At 37.3% G+C, this 16418-nt stretch overlaps 1 protein-coding gene across 1 annotated transcript in view; it reads right to left on the reverse strand.

Moving 5' to 3' along the window:
- The window catches only part of LOC308512102 (gamma-aminobutyric acid receptor subunit alpha-3), a 239523-nt gene extending 227523 nt beyond the window's left edge, over nucleotides 1-12000 (reverse strand). Inside the window, exon 1 of the mRNA XM_081081909.1 lies at nucleotides 11805-12000. The gene's annotated coding sequence lies outside the window, so the exon portion shown is untranslated. The remainder of the gene's footprint in view (nucleotides 1-11804) is intronic.
- Between the last annotated feature and the right edge of the window lie 4418 nt (nucleotides 12001-16418).

Below are 16418 nucleotides of genomic sequence, written 5' to 3' on the forward strand. Positions count from 1 at the left end.
CAATGAAATTCTCCTCTTATTCATAATAAAACTCTTAGCATATCAACAGACTTAAAAATCCAAGGAAATTTCCTTAATTTAATAAAAAATATCTACCAGAAACCTACACCAAATACTATACTTAACTAAGACCCTTTATAAATAATCTCACTTAAGTCGGGAACAAGACTAGGACTGTGCCATCCCTACATTAAGCATATTATATTGTATTTTTAGCGAAAACAATAAGAAAATAAATAATACATTAATATAAGAATTTTAAAAGTAAGACACAATTGTTGATATTTGCAGCAGATATAAAAACATGGAAAATTCAAAAGGATCAATAACAACTTATAAGAATGAATAAGAATCTTCAAAGCTGCTAGATATAAGATTGACTTACAAATATCAATTAGCAAATATAATAGAAAAGGGGATTCTAATTAAAATAGCCATTATAATAAAAGGTATTTATCAAAAATTATAAAGCACAGCTAAATAAGTGCATATAGGAGTATTTATAGCATTAAATGCTTATATTAGACAAGAAAAAACTCAAACCAATTACTAAGATTCCATCTTATGAAACTTGAAAATGAAGAGCAAATTAAATCCAAAAGCAAGCAGAAGAAAATGATAGAATTCAATAAAATAAAAAACAATAAAAAGTAATCAATGAAACCAAAAGCTAGTTGTTTCAAAAAATTAATAAAATTTATAAACTTCTACACAGATTGATAGAGAGAAAAAGACAAAAATCACAATTATCAGCAATGAAAACAAGTATATCACTACAGACTTTATAAACATTAACAAGATAATAAAAAATATTATGAACAAATTTATGGAAATAAACTTAATGTAGATGAAATGAACAAATTCCTTTAAAGATATAAATGGCCAACCTTCACTCAAGAAGAAATAGAGCTGAAACGGGTTTGGCTCAGTGGATAGAGTGTCGGCCTGCGGACTGAAAGGTCCCGGGTTCGATTCCGGTCAAGGGCATGTACCTGGGTTGTGGGCACATCCCCAGTGGGAGATGAGCAGGAGGCAGCTGATCGATGTTTCTATCTCTCTATCTCTCTCCCTTCCTCTCTGTGAAAAATCAATAAAATGTATTTTAAAAAAAAGAAGAAATAGATAACCTCAATATCCCTTTGTCTATTAAGTAACTTAAATTCATACTTATAAACCTTACCAGGGATATAAAATACAGCATAGGTAATACAGTCAATAATATTTTAATAACTATGTATGGTGTCAGGTAAGATACTAGGTTTCTTAGAGGAATCACTTCCTAAGTTATATAAATGTCTAATCACTATGCTGTACACCGGATATTAATATAATATTAAATGTCAACTGTACTTTAAAATATAAAATTAAAATATAAAAAAGAAAAAACTTATCATGAAGAAAATTTCAAATAAGAAACCTGCAAAAGCCCAGACGGCTTCACTAGTAATTTCTCCCAAGCACTGAAATAAAAAACACTACCAATTCCACATAAATTCTTCCAGAAAATAGAAGAGGAAGGAATTACCCAACTCATTTTATGAGGTCAGAATACCTCTTTACCAAAACCAAACAAAAACAAGAAAAGAAAATTAAAGGTCAAAATTACTAATGTAATATAGACACCCAATAAAACAAATGGAATCCAGAAATATATAACGAGGATAATATATCATAGCCAAGCAGCATTTTATTCTGGGAATGCAAAGGTGATTCAACACTTGAAAAATAATCACTATAATTCATCATATCAACAAACTTAAAAAGATAATTTAAATAGCAATGACTGGGTAGCTCAGCTGGTTGCAGTATAGTCTCCAACACCAAAAAAGGTTGCAGGTTCAATTTCCCGTCAGTACACATACCCAGGTTGTGGGTTTGATCCTAGATCAAGGAACATATGGGAGGCAAATGATCAGTTTCTCTCTCTCTCTCTCTCTCTCTCTCTCTCTCTCTCTCTCGCTCTCTTTCTCAAATCAATGAACATATCCATGGGTGAGGATTTAAAGAAAGATCATTTGAATAGATACAGCAAAAGCATTTGAAAAACCCAACATACATTCATGATAAAATCCCTCAGGACTCATAAATGGGATATTCATTATTATGGCTGAGTATCCATTCACTACTTGATGGGCATTTATGTTGTTTCCATTTTTTAGCTATTACAAGTAAAGCTGCTATAGATGTTTTTGTACAGGTTTTTGTTTGCACATATATTTGCATTTATGTTAGGTAAATATCTATGCGGGGAATTTCTTGGTTATATGGAAAGTGAATGTCTGACTTTATAAGACACTACCAAACTCTTTTTCCAAAGTGGCTATATTATTTTATACTAGAGTCCCAGTGCATGAATTCGTGCATGGGTAGGGTCCCTCTGGGTGGCCTGCAGGGATGGGGATGGAACCTTCAGTCCAATGCCACCTGCAGCTCCTACCTGCCACGCTCACTCCCACTCATTCCGGCCCCACTGTGCCTGCCACAGGCTCACACCCAATCAGTCCCGATCAGGGGAGGCTCATGCTGCCACAGCAGTGCTCGCTCACTCGCCAGCCATGAGCCCTACCTCTGGTGCCCTCTCAAGGGGAGTGGCCAGCAGGATTGAGCTGAAACCAGCTCTCTGACATCCCTCAAAGGGTCCTGGATTGCAAGAGGGTGCAGGCCAGGCTGAGGGACCCCATGGGTGCTTGTGCATGATCAGGCCGGGGATGGACTACAGGAGGGCTTCAGGGCGTGTCTGGCCCATCTTGCTCAGTCCTGATTGGCTGGACCCCAGCAGCAAGCTAACCTACCAGTCGGAGCATCTGCCCCCTGGTGACCAGTGCACATTATAAGCAAGCGGTTGAGCAGCCTTAGCATATCATTAGCTTATTATGCTTTGATTGGTTGTTCGGTTGCTCTGCCATTTAGTCTATTTGCATATTACCCTTTTATTATATAGGATTCCTACTAGTAGAGAGTCCTACTTGATCAACATACAAAACCATAAAGGAATAAAATAGATCAATGATTGCACAGGGTTGTAGGTAGGGGAGAAAACTGAATGCAGGGGGCACAAGTGAACCTTCTGAGGTGAAGGAAATTTTCTATATTTTTATTGTGGTGATGGTTGTGGTTATTTGATCGTATATGTTTGGCAAACCTCTTTGAAATATATAACTCTCAAAGGGGAACTATCATGTAAATTTTAGTTTAATAAACCTGGCTGGAAAAGTAAAAGATGCCTAGAAATATGTCTTATATGTAAAAAGTATTACTAATAAAATTACAAACTTCTACCAATGATTGTAAAAATGGACCTGCATAAACACCGAGAATAAAATAACATATTTATGACTAGGAAATATCTTTATAAAAAAGATGTCAATTTTTCTCTAAATCATTCTACTGATTTAATAAAATTTCAAGATGATTTTCTTGAAATTTAAAAATCTTATTTTAAAATTAAGATAAGGGAACAATGGGTAAAACGTAAGATAATTTAGAAAGAGCAGAAAAAAGTTGTGGTTGTGGGCTGGGAAAGGGCAGAGAATAAAGAATAACTGACCTTACAAACATCAGATTCATAAAGTATTCATAATTAGAACAACTCAAGTGTAGACAAATGTATTAATGGGGCACATAGACAGCTTAGAAATAGGCCCAAGTTAAGTGTAGAAACTGGGTAATATGATGGAATTTGCATTCTAAATCTATTATATATAAATGATATTTAAACAAGTGATATTTGGCATAGAAAAAATTGACTCATATTTTATATCGTATGCAAAAATAAAATCCAGATGGTTTAAAAAAGTAAATGTAAAGCAAAATTTGAAAATGCTGCATAGAAAATTTGGAGAACATTTTTTATGATCATGGGATAAGAAAGTATTTCTTAAATGTGACACAAAAATCACAATTTCTGAAGGAAAAGATTAATAAATTTATCATGAAAATTTTAAGCTTTAGTATAATAAAGAACCCCATAAACAAAATAGAAAGCCAAGGTGACATGCCAGAAGCAGATATATGCCACATATGTACCTGACAAATAATTAGTATCCAGAACATATAAAAAACTCATACAAATCACTAAGTAAAATGTGACCAAACAGAAAATAAGCAAATGTGGGTGACTCTGGGTACTATATTTTGGAAGTAGAGACAAAGGAAGCTGGGAGTAGATACAAGTGAAGATAAAGTTTATTTGTAATGTTTTATTTCATTAAAACATAGCTGAAGCAGAAATGACAAAATGCTAACACTTGTTCATTCTGAGCAGTATATGGTGGTTATTTGCTCATTGTTTTAGATACTTCTCTGAGTTTCTTTAAAAATATTTTAAATTATTCAAAATTATAAAAGAATAAAACAAGAAAATAAACTTGTAAACTATAAATTTATAATAATAAATTTGAGCAAAGTGAAAAAATAGAAGTTAAAATTATAAATAATAATTTCCCCATATACCAGTCATAATAAATTAGCAGAAATAATGATAGAAAGATTCACCTTCACACAATTAAAAGCATAGAATAAATGTTACTGCTATTAAACACTACACAGATAGACAAATTGAGATGTAGAGACCATACAGCTAGTAAATAGAAAAGCTGAAGTGATAATAATTTTAAAACTATAATCAAATTTAAACTTTGTTAACTAGTACAAGAAGCAACAGATTAATAATTTCAACAATAAAGATAAATTAAAAATAAATAAATAGCCCAGCCAGTGTGGCTCAGTTGGTTGAGCATCATCCATGAACCAGGGGGTTCAATTCCCTGTCAGGGCACATGCCAAAGTTTCGGGCTCTATCCTCAATAGGGGGTGTTCAGGAGGCAACTAATCAATGACCCTCTCTCATCATTGATGTTTCTATCTCTCTATCCCTCTCCCTTCCTCTCTGAAATCAATAAAAACATATTTTTTAAAAATAATAAAATAAATGGAAAATAGATTAATACCAAAGAGAACCTACTATATACAACTATATATAACTACATATATATTCCCTGACCAGGAGGGAGTCAAATTGTGACCTCCTGGTTCATAGGTTGATAACCATTGAGCACCACTGGCCAGGTGAGATTTTTAGTCTTCCTTCTGTGTATGGTGAGGACACATACTGTGTAAAAACATTAATACCTTTAAAATCATGTTTTTTTTTTGTTTTGTTTTGTTTTTTTAAATATATATTTTATTGATTTTTTACAGAGAGGAAGGGAGAGAGATAGAGAGTTAGAAACATCGATGAGAGAGAAACATCGATCAGCTGCCTCCTGCACATCTCCTACTGGGGATATGCCCGCAACCCAGGTACATGCCCTTGACCGGAATCGAACCTGGGACCTTTCAGTCCGCAGGCCGACGCTCTATCCACTGAGCCAAACCGGTTTCGGCTAAAATCATGTTTTAAATATGAAAAATATTTTCTATTATCAACCAATATATCCCTTTACCATATATCTTCTCCCCTAGGAAGAGATTACCTCATCCAATACATTTTATAATATGAGATAATCACCTTGCCTCTATTTCATAGTACCCTGTCCCATTTCCTTTTCAGCACCCTTAGTTTATTTCAAATTAGCAGTAGTGGAAATATGACCCAATACCAAAATTTACTGCAGATTTTAGAATATAGTTGGTTTTTTCCTTAGCTTTCAGGGCGGTCATGATTTCAGCAATCCCAGGAATAAAACAAGGAAAGGGCCTTACTATGACCACTTTCAAACCATATGAATACTTCCACCAAAATTAGAAATATTCATCAGAATTTCCATTCAAAATCCTTAGTGTTGCTTAAATAAGTGATTGAGGCTGAACTACCTGCACAGGACCATGGGAATGTAGTATAGAGCAGAGCATAAACTATAGAACCTTACAGCTGGGAGGGTCTTTATAAATCATCTAGGTCTAGTCCAACCCTCCTCATTTTACAGTTATAGGAACTGATACTCAAACAAAACAAGTAATTTGTCACAAGAACTAAGTCAGCATCCAGGACAGGACTAGAATGTAGACTAGGCTATCTGAAACCCCATTTTAAAAGAGATTTTTTAATATTTAACTCTTCTTTTTTTTCTTATCAAGTGCCTCTTTCTTGAACTTGTTAAATGGGGAGAATAAGGGGGTCTGAGAAGAGGGTTGGCTCATTGAGAATTTCAGTTAAGCAACATGATATATAACCTGGTTTTCAAATAAGCTTGTGTTCCTGTAGTCATGAGGCTGAAGGGAACCTCACTTTTCCTTACAGCAATATCATCTGCCAAACATCTGCATAATCCAGTCTTAACAGTGAGCATCAGAGTAGAAAGGACTATTAGTAGGGAGAGGTGTCATTTATCAGTACTCAACTCTCCTGAAAAGCCTAATAATGTTGACCATGTTTTTCTTCTTAAAGCAGTGCAGTTTCCTCTGTAAAATAATCAAAATGTATAAATATATAGTTCAATATTTTGTAGTGTGGAACAATATCTATCTCCCCATCTAAACCATGAACCCCAACGTGGCAATAACCATGTCTACTCTGCTAACCATTATATTCTCCATGCTTAGTAAATGGGATGTATTCGAAAGTATTTGTCCAACCAATACATGAGGCCTCTTTTCTCTTGGCTCTTTCACAATACTCTACTCTCCTAATTTTTCTTCCATACGTGTGACCTCTCCTTCTTTGTAGCCTTCACACAGACACATCTTTGTTTTCCCATCCTTGGATCCCTTCTTTCTATTTCAAATACCACCTCTTTATCAATTACACTCAAATCACTCTCTCCAGCTGTCTTCTTTCCGGAGTTCCAATTCCACATTTTTTCAACTGTACAGAATACCTCTTGCTGGACTATAGCAATAGAACTAACTGTGTGACCTCAGTCAAACCAAGTCACTATCCCTCTCAGGATCAATTTGCTCATCCATAATATGAAGGAGTTCCTTCTCTACAGTATATAGAGAAAATCCTAATTTCCAAGTTAACATTCTACCTTATTTACAGTTAAGCCATCAACCTATATGAAAGTATTTTCACATACTTTCAACATACAATTTACTCCAACACAACTGAGCTCCTTCACCGTTCCCAATGTCCTCTGCTTTTCTGGCCTCTGCCTAGGACATCTTTCCCATCCCCCAAATGCTTCATGTTAAAAAACTGTTTAATTTTCCAAGCCCAATCCAAAGTGACTTTCAGGAACTGTCTTTGATCTCCTTGGCTGCAAGCCCTTTGCCTCTCTTTTATGGGTGTGGATCTCATTCTTGGAATATTATAGTTGTTTATATCATTTCTTCTATCTCTTACTTAACTCTGTCTTCTTGGAGAGCAGAGGCTATTCCTAAATCAGCCTATATCTCCCAAATTGCCTTTGGTTCATAGCATGCACTTAGAAACATTATACTGAATGGATTCAGGTTAGGCCGTATCAGTAGTCCTGATTAAAAGCCTCTGAGTTTCTGGAATAAAGACCAAAATCCTTATAAAGACCCACTCCAGCCATTCCACCTTTTGTTCAATTTCTTAAATTCACTATGCTTCTCTCATCTCAGGGAGCTCCTGCATGCTCTTCTCCTCATCTAGAAAACTATTCCACCTCCACCATCACTACCACCCCACCTTCATGTTTCTATTTAGTCTTAATATCACTTTCTCAAGGAACCTTTTCTTAAACCCAATGCTAAGGCCAGTTTCCTCTGTTATATGTCTTTATAGCTCCCAACCCCCATACTTTTCCTTCATAGCATTTATTGTTGCTGAAATAACATAGTAGTGTGATAGTCTGATATATTGCCTCTTCCCCATCAAACCATAAGCTCCAAGTAAGCAAGGATGGTGTGTGTCTGTTTTGTTCACCTTTATATTATCTGCATGGTCTAAGCACAGCACTGAATAAATAGCTATTGAACGAATGAATTGATTAATGACTGATTTAAAGGTAAAGACTTGGGACTTAGAGTGTACAGAATCTTTGCCTGTCTTCCTATAATCCAGTGATGGCGAACCTATGACACATGAACTCATTTTTTTGGTTGATTTTTCTTTGTTTAATGGCATTTAAATATATAAAATAAATATCAAAAGTATACATCTTTGTTTTACTATGATTGCAAATATCAAAAAATTTCTATATGTGACACAGCACCAGAGTTTTCCAAAAAAACCCAAAAAGTTAGGGTTTTTCAAAATGCTGACACACCAAGCTCAAAAGGTTCGCCATCACTGCTATAATCCTTTCAAAGTAAAATTGGGGTGTCAGGTAGCTCTCTGAGACAGGTAAGGTGGCCTTTTATTCACCATAAGAATTTATAAAATAGGATAAATACTGCCTCTTCTAATGCCGGGAGGAAACCAAAATTGCCTTTCTTTAGTGACAGTATGACCCCAGAAGGCATAATTAACACCAGGTATCTTATTCATTCACTTAACAAACATTTATTAAGTACCTACTCTAAGCCATACACTAGGATTGTGGCTTGTGGCTGATAGTATAATAAACTAGACTGATACAGAACCCTACTTGATTGGAATATTTAATCTAAGACTATAATTTATTATATATGCTTTAAAAAATCTTTTATGACCATCAGAATACCAGAGGGTGGAAGATAATCTGGCAGAGATGATTTAGAAATTGTAACAAGCCCAATCTGGGCCTGTTAAATTAGATAGGCAGGTATCCTAGACCAGTGTTGGTCAAAGTGTGGTCCAGAGAGCAGTACTTGTCTGTGAATGTTTATTACCAGGCAGCGGTAACCTAAATGCAGAAACTGAGAATAAACACTTACAAAACGTTACAGCAATTTAACAAAAGTAATTTTTCTGTTGAAGCTAGTAATAAACCTATCAACTTATATTTTTATGCTTTTTCTTTAAATTTTTAGTAATGTGTAGTTAATGTATTTTACTAAAGTAACAGTCTATGACAGAATGGAATATTTTGGAGGAAAAAATGGTCCTTCACCAAGATAGTTTGCAAAGCACTGGAACAGCAAATTCAGGATTACCTGGCAGTTTGTTATAATGCAAAATCTCAGGTGCCACCCCAGATCCTCTGAATCAGAATTAGTATTTTAACAAGATCCCTAGGGGATCGTTTTGCACATTAAAGTTAGAGAAGAACTGGCCTAGATTATTTCTAAAGCCCCTTAGAACCTTCAGATTTTATAATTTACTTCAGATAAAAAACTGCAGAGGTGATAACATCCACCTCATAATTTTATAGATGGAAAAACTGAGGTCAAGAGAGAAAAAGTCATGTGTCCAAGATAATTGGCAAATTAGCAGAGGTAGGAATATAACACATTTCCCAACACCCAAGTCAATTTTCCACTCTAGCTATACTGCACAATCACTCCTATTCTACTGAATCCCACTCTGCACCATCCCTCAGTGATGTCATTGTTTTATCAGAAAGTATCTCAGAAACTACTTATTCTTCTTCCTTCCATAGACTGTGTTAACTTTAAATCACCACTATTTCAACTGTCTCCTTTATGATAATTACCTTTTACCTCTGCTTCTCAAATCTTACCATATGCATATTGTCTGACTGCTAGATGGATATTCTGAGCCTTCAGAAGGACTAGCACCAACTGATCCCTGGTCTTTAGAAAAAGAGAGCTTCTTTGTTCCCATCAGTCTACTTGATATCAGATATCAAGGAAGAGAGCACACACTCAATGCTGCTTTCGAAAGCTTAGTACTTTCAGTTTGTGGTTGACAATCAAGAGAATAGGATACTAGACCATATTAATAAAAGTCTAGGCTCCAAAATGAGGCAAATGATGACGCTTGTGGTATTGTCAGACCTGATCCTTGAGGGGAAAGGTATGATTGCTGTCTTGAACTATCTGAAGAGCTATTATTAAGAAGAAGCAAATTTGTTTCAGATAGTCCCAAAGAACCCATGAATAAATGTTATGGGGAGACAGAGCTTGGCTTATAATGGAGATCATTATCTGACAATCAGAGTTGCTCAAAGATAGAAGGAGCCATCTAATGAGCTCTCTATCATTGCAAGGAAATTCAAATAGAAATCAGTCAACAAATTGAATGCTTGGAGCAAATTAAAGACCTGGGTGGAGAAATAAAGCTTAAGGATCTTTAGGGGTCATTCCAGTTTCAAGGTTTTAGTATTCTAAAATTTTCAGGGCAGAGTAACCCTAAACTGTCAGAAAATAAGAGTGAGATCTGGTCCTAAAAGAAATTGTTGTGTTTTATTTGCTCAATGTGAGATGAATGAGGTTGTGACAGTGGCAAAGTGAAGTCTTTCCAGGCATCCTTTTAAAAGGAAAGCAAGCTGGCCAAGAAAAGCCACTGGGCAAATTTTTTGTTCTTATGCTACACAAAGGCCAGAGTACTATTTCCGCCCCTCAACATGTCTTTCCAAGCAGCACCCTTCCTAGTGTACCTACATTTGTCTAACAGAGAAAGGTGCAAAAGTCTCCCAAAGGAGGCAGTAGTGCTTAATTGTCTCTAGACTATGCATTCTGGAATCAAATTGTGTTTTAATTCCAAATTGGGACAGTTAATTATTGTGTAACCTTGGACAAGTTACTTAACCTTTCTATACCTCAGTTTCCTCATCTGTATATAAAAAAATAATAATAGTATCTTCTTCATAGGGTTGCTATAAGAATAATACACATTGAACCCTCATCCCAAGATCCAAAACTTATTAAGCAGTTAGAAATATTATTAATAATGTTGCTGTTATAATTAATATCATGGACACATTAGTGTTGCTAACTCAAAAAGCCCCATTAAGCAACCAGGTCCCTCCTACTACCAGTTCAGAGACGCTATATTACAAGAGCTTCAGCCAGTCCTTGCATAACTCCAGACATCCAGAACCTGCTGTCCCTCAATAAACCATACCATTCACAACAGGAATCCTGGCTCCTCACCAGGTCTCTCTAAATCTCACAGCCACCCCTCCCCTAGTCCCTTGCCATAGTCAGAAGAGCTGCAAACTGGAAGTCAGTTCCAGACAAACCATCAGGTGTTTCTTCCCTCCCGAGGACACAGCTGGATCAAATTCCATGCCTACCAGTGGGATGGGTAAGGTATCCAAATCTCTGGTCTAGACTGTCAGCTCAACTACCTGGGATGGGAATTGGTCAGGTAATGGGGTTTCCCACAGAGAAGCAAGAGAAGCCTCCCAAGTGTGTGAAGGAACTCAGTCCTAACCCCACAATGAGCCTCTTAAAGGAAGGGGGAAGCCTCAATCTGCTTTTAAAGGAAGCAGTTATTTACAACTTTGTACTCACTTGCACCTGGGGAAGGTAATAGGGAGATGGGGAAAGGGGCTACATGGTATTCTCTTTGTTTCTCATTTCTAACAAGGAGAAGCAGCTGCAGAGAAAGAGTTAAAGGAGAAAGGAAGCTCCAGCCATTACCCCATCCCCATACCTAAGGCTGTCTGGGGGGTCATGACAGTGCTGTCTGCTATGGCTAGGGGCCACTTGGTGGCTTTCTGCAGCAGCTGCTGCCTCCCCCCGCCCTACCCCAAGCAATTTGCAAGGTCAATGCTGACCTGCTTCCAAAGAGGAACAAAACAATTCACTGACAATGAAGCAAATCTCCCATACACCACATCTCAAATCCCCTCCCCAAATCAGGTTTTACCCTAGTGCCTTCCTGCCCAGATGCAGACTCTGTGCTTCCACCAGCCCTACTGGGGAACCCAGCATAGCATCACAGCTGCAGAGCATGTCTCGCCTTCCCCGCCAACCCAAGGAGACTCTCAGCACCGGGAGAGATGCTATCGCTAAAGGAGACCTGAGATTGGGGGAGGGGAAGGAGGGACATCTGGGTTTCTTACCAAGCGCCACAGTCACTTCCTGAAGTGGACAGAAGAAAAGGATGAATGAACTGAAACAAGTTAGAGGTTGAGCCCTCACAGACCTCAGCTTCCTCTTCTCTTTCTCTGGGTCTCTATCCTGGTCCCTCTCTCCTCTGTCTCACTGGTTTGCTTGCTGGCTTGCCGCGCTCACGATCTCCCTCACCCTCCCTCCCTCTCTCTCTCTTCCTCTCTCCTCCCCCTGCTCTCCTTTCTCTCTCTCTCTCTCTCTCTCTCTCTCTCTCTCTCTCCCTCCCTCCCTCCCTCCTCCCTTCCCCTATCCCTCCCTCCCTCTCCCTCCCCTTCTTTCCTTTCTTTCTTTATATTTCTCTCCCTTCCTTCCTTTCTTCCCTCCTCCCCTCACCCTTTGCTGGCTTCGGATTCACCACTGACTGGTGCTGAGCACGCGGCTGTGCTGAGGCTCTCAATGCAGAGCTGCAAGGCTTTGAATCTGTGGTTGTTTTAGGAAAGACTGAAGTAGTGTTTTATTCTGTAAGGTATCCAGCAGAGAAATCTAGGGAAGCTCAAAGAGAAGGGGAGGAGCAAAGGAAGCAAGGGGGAAGAGAAAGAAAGCAAAAGGCTAAAAGCAAATGGGAGGATAAAGGAATTACCATAGCTGATGTGTGGTGTTTACTAGCTGCTCCAAGACAGAGAGAAGTGGTCTGTATCCCTTACATCCCTTAGCCCAGGCTCTAAATAAAGCTTTGACAATCCTGTCCACATTACATTTCTGACAAATATGAGATTCTAAAAATTGTACATCAAAGGTTGTCATTCCCACCCAGCTAAGAAGAAAGAGTTCAGCGACATTGATCCCCTAATAACCCAAAGGCCACCCCACCCCCAACCAAGTAGAAGTATGAACCCAATTCAGAACTGTCAGCTGGAACTTCCCTTCAGGCAAAACAGAAAAGCAGCAGAACCACAATGCTTTCCTTTAAAAAAAAAAGCCTCTGATGGGAATGTAAGTGTACATAAGTGTGTAAGCCAACATGTGAGTTTGTACAAGGGGGAAGAAGAGGTGGAGAGAAAGAGATTAATTAACTCAACATATAAAATAATTATATTCTCATTGGGGTAAAAAAATAAAACCTGGGCAAAGTATAATAATAATGCAACAAAGGGTGGACAGAGACCTGGGCTAAGAATAAAACAAAGGAGCTTAAATTTGAGTTCTGCCTCTGAAAAATCACTCCACTGTTGTCTTCCAGTCATTTCTTCAATCTGGCCCTCATTATCTCAATGGCAAAATGAATAGTGATGGATGTAGATGATCTTGAAAGACCCTTTTGGACCAAACAATCTAGGCTCTAAGACAGGAAAATCCCATGTGAAAGAGGAATTAATCTCTAAAGAGTAAATAAATAAACTACCAAATTTCAAAGGTCCTCCAAAAGTGAGTACCCAAATTGAACCCCAAATCACACTTGATAGACCTTCCATTTTGAGTGTTTTAGGGGTAATATGAATTTAAGTATATGTGTAAAAATCTGCTCCTATCAAAGAATTTAGCTTCCACCTACATACAATGATTAGCACTAAAATTTCCTTAATAATACACCTTATACTGTGTTTTCCAGTCCATTTAGTCAGAGTCAAAATGGATACACTGGCCAGTGCTGCTCTGTTGGATGGAGCATAGTCCTGTGTCCCACACACAGAAAGGTCATAGGTTTGATTCCCTGTCAGGATGCCTGTGGGAAGCAACCAATAGATGTTTCTTTCTCACATTGTCACATTGATGTTTCTCTCTTTCTCTCTCTCTCTCGTCAATAACCATATCCTCAGTGATTGAACATGAGTTATGTTGTATATGTTAAGTAAGAGTACTGGTCTCAGTATATATACAGTGACTAGGACATGGTTGGCATTTAAACGTTTTCCAACAGTGTGCTATTTTTCTAAACCACTATCCTGTTGGATCTTGCCCCCTCAAAAAAAAAAAATTCCTAACACTCTACTCCTATCCAATAAGGCACATATGCTCCACTCCAACCACATACTTCTTCAAAAGCATATAACCAACATTGAGTAAAGAGAGACACAGGGATCCTTAGACTCAGAGTCAGTGAACTGAAAGGACCCATAAAGATAACTGTCTTCTTGTATAGAAAGAGAAACTGGCCTGCAGAAAAAATACAGTCTCTATAATGTCATAGTGAACCAGTGACTAAATCAAGACCAGCACCCAGACTGCTGACCCCAGTTATAGTATTTTTGTCTACCAAAGCAACATGTAAGTTGTTCATAAAGCAAGTGTTAATGTGGGCACATAGTTAAGCACACTCCTTCCTGCAGAAGTATGGATTTTTGTGTGTATTGTTTTTGCATAAATATCCATTGAAATGAACAGATTAGCAGAATAGAAAAAAGAAATATTATGAACTGGCATAAGACTGCTGTTTTATTTGCTAGGACTGCCATAACAAATTGCCATAAATCTGGTGGCTTAAAAAAAATAGAAATGTATTATCTCACATTGTTGTGGAGGCTAGGAGCCTGATATCAAGATTCTGGCAGGGCCCAAAAGCTCTGGAAGGAGAATCTTTCCTTGCCTCTTACAGCTTCTGGTGTGTTTTTTAATTCCTTGGCTTGTAGAAACATCACTCCAATCTCTGCCTCAGCCTTCAAATTATCTTCTCCTTGGTGTCTCTGTGTGACCAAATCTCCCCATCTTTTCATTATAAAAACACTAGTCACTGGATTTAGGGCCCACCCTAAATCCAGGATTATTTCATTTTGAGATCTTTAATTACTTCTGCAAAGACAACACACATCCAAATAAGATCCATCTTTGATTCTCAGTGCACATGATTTTTTTGGAGACACTATTCAACCCACTACAGTGGCCAACTTCTTTTTCAAATGAAGGCACTAAGCAAATAAACCATCTAGGGTACCATAATTTTAAATATATATATTAATACAAATAAGTTAGATGAAAATACTCTCATAACAAAAATGATTCTTTATACAATTTTAGCTATGTGAAAAATTAATAGCATTTTCATAAATGTTCTCAGTTCACTGCAAACCACAGAAAAACTGTTATGAGAATTACTTCTGGCAGTGGCAAAGCAAAATCTGAATGCATTGAAAAATAATCATAAGCAGGCATGAATTGGAAAAGAGCTGACAATTGGAAGAAAGGAACAATACTAGGTGAGTTTACCCCTTTTTAGGAATTTTTGCCTGAGGGCAGGACCCAGATCAAAGCAGTAAGTAAAACTCTAGACTAGAGTCTAGAGAAACAATAAGTGAGTGTTGGAGTGCTAAATGCTTAACAAGTGCTAAGTGCTAAATGCTCTCCAGGAAAAATAAATAAAAGCCCTTGCTAGCATTTCCCAATTTCCATAGTGTAAATACTCTCACATGGCCAATTCCATCAATATGAACTTGAGCAGAGATGTGCAGTGCCAATTGGCTACCTAACACAACTGCTCACAGTCCTAGTTGCTTGAAGATCCAGCAGACAGAGTTCAAGATGACCGCTGAAGATGGAATGTGATGAGAGAAATATAAGAATGGACAGAACTACAAAATGGGAGACCCTAGTTTTGTGTATAAACTGCCCAAATCTTGGTGGAATCATAAATAATGCATGTGGGGTCAGATTCCAAAGAGCTTAAATAAAGCTGCCCATCATAAGGGAGAATCTGGAGTTTCAGTTAAGCCATATTAGCTGCTTAGTAAAACAAATAAACAAAAGCAACATTCCACAGAGAAATGAAAGAATATAGAAATCCTACACTATATCATTCACAAAGTTCAGGGTACATGCCAAGTTAAATAGGAAAAAAACAAAACACAAAGAAACAAGAAAATATTACCTATATTCAAGAGAAAATACAATCAATGGAGACCAGCCCTAAAATGGACCAGATGTAGAAATTAGCAGAAAAGGATTTTAAGTCATTCATCATAACAATACTAATGGACATAAAAGAAAATGCACTCTTAATAAATGAACAAGTGAAAAACCATAGCAGAGATATAAAAACAATTTTAAAAATCAGATGCAAAGTCTAGAACTGAAAATTAAAATATCTGAAGTAAAATTTACTGCATGGGCTTAACAGCAGATTTGAGATGAAAGAAGAAAGAGTAAGTTAACTTAAATACTAACTAATATATAGTATTCAATCTGAAGCACACAAAGAGAAAATATTATAAAAGATTAACAGAGCCTCAGTGATCTTTTGGATAATACAAAGTTCTAATGTATATGTGATTTGAGTCCCAGAAGTCAAAGAACAAAAGAGGAAGAAAAATTTTTGAAAACAATGCCCAAAATATTTCCAAATATAATGAAATAAATATTTACAGTTTCAGGAAGCTCAATGAACCCTAAGTAGGTACACATCATAGTAAAATTATTGAAAATCAAATATAGCCCTAGCCAGCTTGGCTCAGTGGATAGAGCGTCAGCCTGCGGACTGAAGGGTCCCAGGTTCGATTCCGGCTGAGGGCACATACCTGGGTTGTGGGCTCGTTCCCCAGTAGGGGGTGTGCAGGAGGCAGCCAATCAATGATTCTCTCTCATCATTGATGTTTCTATCTCTCTCTCCTTCTCCCTTCCTCTCTGAAATCAATAAA

Source organism: Myotis nattereri, assembly GCF_964212035.1.
Source record: "Myotis nattereri genome assembly, chromosome: X".
NCBI classification, from domain to species: domain Eukaryota; kingdom Metazoa; phylum Chordata; class Mammalia; order Chiroptera; family Vespertilionidae; genus Myotis; species Myotis nattereri.